Genomic DNA, 2,535 nt, shown 5'->3' on the forward strand with positions numbered 1-2,535 from the left:
ATTAAAGAGAAATGCTCGATCGTTAGTTTTAACGAAGAAAATCGAAACCCAATACGTTAGGGCTCAATTTCCTTGAAAATCCTAAATACAAGCATTATCTCAAATTTGAAAATTTTCTATTTTTAAATTTGAGTAAAAGATGATGTAACCTTATATTGTACGTACAAATGCTATAATAATAAATACAACAATAATAAATACATCAATGACATAAAAATAATATAAACAAATGAATAAATGAAATAAAAAAATAATCCATGACATGCAAAATATTAAATGTAAACACAATTATACAATGAATGGGAAAAGCAAACAAAATAAATAAAGATCAGAAGACATATAATATACACATGGAAATTATGAAGATTAAAAATATACATATAATTTACAAACAAATTTGTGGGTTATAGAATATATATATATATACATAATGCATTTATGAAAATAAGGAAAATATAAATATATGCATATCTACCTAGATCATAAAATATATGTTAAAAATATATGTAGGTAATTAAACATTTTCGAAGATAAATAAAAAAACATAAACATGTATGTGTTTATATAAATATAAAAGAATATTCGTTAAGCAAAGAAAAAATATATATATATAGGTGCGTATATACATTGTAAAATATTTTGAAAATATATGTATACTTTGAAAATATATGTATACGGAAAAATGTTAAATCAATAATATATAAATATACGTATGATAAAAATAGTTTGATATAAATTATAAAGACAAATTATATCGCATAAAAAATATATAAAACAATAAATGGGCATTAATAATATACGGTAAATCAAAAAAAGGTTAATAAGTAAATTTAAATTAGTAATTAAACTTATTTGCTAAATTGGATAAAAAAATATTTTAAAAAGAGTGATGAAATAATATACATTTAAGTAAATTAGAAACAGTAAACATTGAACTAGAAAAGATTAAAATGAACTTAAAACAAAATTAGAGGAAAAGCATAAATAAAATAAAATAAGGACCCAATTTGAAAGGCGCAAAAATTTGAAGGGACTGACTGGGGAATTATCCCAGCCCCCTGAAAAGCACCGTTTTATTAGGACCAAATCAGAAGCTAATTAAAATTTAAAGAATCAATTGAAGAAAATAAAAAAAAAACTAAATTAAAATAATTAAAAGCACGGAGGGACCATATGAGAAAATTTCCCATTTAGGGTGGAAATGCCTTCCCCCACTGAATGGCGTCTTTTTGTATTTTCTTAAAAATAAATAAAACAGAAAGAAAAACATTAGAAAACCATTTTGTTCTTTTTTCTAAAAGGAGAGCAGTAGCTCTGCTAGGGTTTTTTTAACCCACTCTTTACGCCACCAATCAAGCCTAGTGCTCATGCCCCGATTTCGACAGAAAAGACACCGGCTCGATGACTCCAACGACTAGGTAAGTCTCTTCTTCCTTTCTTTATACTTCAAACGAAAAATAAAATAAAAACTAAAAGGGAAAAAAAAGAAAAAAATAACAAAACAAAACTGAGAATGATGAACACTGAGTAAATAAAATGGAAAATCACCTTTTGTATTCAAAAAAATTTATATCTCTTTCCTATCAATATTTTTTTTCTATTTTCTTTGTCTCTGTATTTTTTCTTTACATTCCAAAATCCCCCCCTTTTTCATACAGTATCTCAATGGCTTTTTTATAGCCATAAAAATATAAAAGGAAAAATATGTTTGATTTTCTTCTTGATTTGCAATCTTTGATCTTGTTTCCCTTTTTTGCGTTTATTTGCTGCCTTTTTCTGTTGTTGCTATTTGTTTGCAGATTTAAAGGCCAGCCTGGAGCAACGGACGGAGGTGCACATGCGCGTGAAGGCACAACTCGTACGAAGGAAACTCTGGCCGCTGCGGCGCTAAGGGTCGTGTGCTACTACTAAGGTTTCTGAATGCTTGTTTTGGGTCATATTGTATTAGGACTAGGGTCTAGTATTTGGGTTGATGTAATTTGGGTTTTTTGGACAAATGTAAATGGACTTTGGAATTGGACATTTGGTTTTATTTAGCCTTAACGGGCTGGGCGAAAATTGGGTATTACAATTGTCTTAGTGGACTATCTTTGTCATGTGTTTATTGTCCCAGTGGAGTATCTCTTTTCTGTGTTTACTGCCCTAGCGGACTATCTCTGTGGATGCCATGGAGTCTTTTATACATGGTCTTACATCGATTCGCCATCATGACGTACTATCATATGATACCATAGAGTCTTTCAACCATGGTCCTACTTATTATACCTGGCTGCCATAACATCTTTCATTTATGGTCTTATACCATATACCTTGTACATTGTACCTTGTACCATGTTGCCATGGCATCTTTCATCTATGGTCTTACACCATATACCGTTGTCACGGTGTTGCCCTGAAGGACCAGTCGATACTGTCTTCATGGTAAATACCTTTCCATGGTTCTCATTTCCTGAATCTTCCTCCTATTACCTCCAATACACCACCTAAACTTGATGCTTGAACACCGCGGTGTTCCCTTTACAAGGCCTGAAGCTT

General features: G+C 30.3%; 1 long non-coding RNA gene across 1 annotated transcript; it reads left to right on the forward strand.

The window, feature by feature from the left end:
- Window positions 1-1,279: 1,279 nt before the first annotated feature.
- Window positions 1,280-2,030, forward strand: LOC107916145 (uncharacterized). The gene is made up of 2 exons (XR_001689400.2): window positions 1,280-1,418; window positions 1,800-2,030. It is a non-coding gene; the product is annotated as an uncharacterized lncRNA (long non-coding RNA).
- The last annotated feature ends 505 nt before the right edge of the window (window positions 2,031-2,535 follow it).

The sequence above is a fragment of the Gossypium hirsutum genome, chromosome D10, assembly GCF_007990345.1.
Source record: "Gossypium hirsutum isolate 1008001.06 chromosome D10, Gossypium_hirsutum_v2.1, whole genome shotgun sequence".
Taxonomy (NCBI): Eukaryota; Viridiplantae; Streptophyta; class Magnoliopsida; order Malvales; family Malvaceae; genus Gossypium; species Gossypium hirsutum.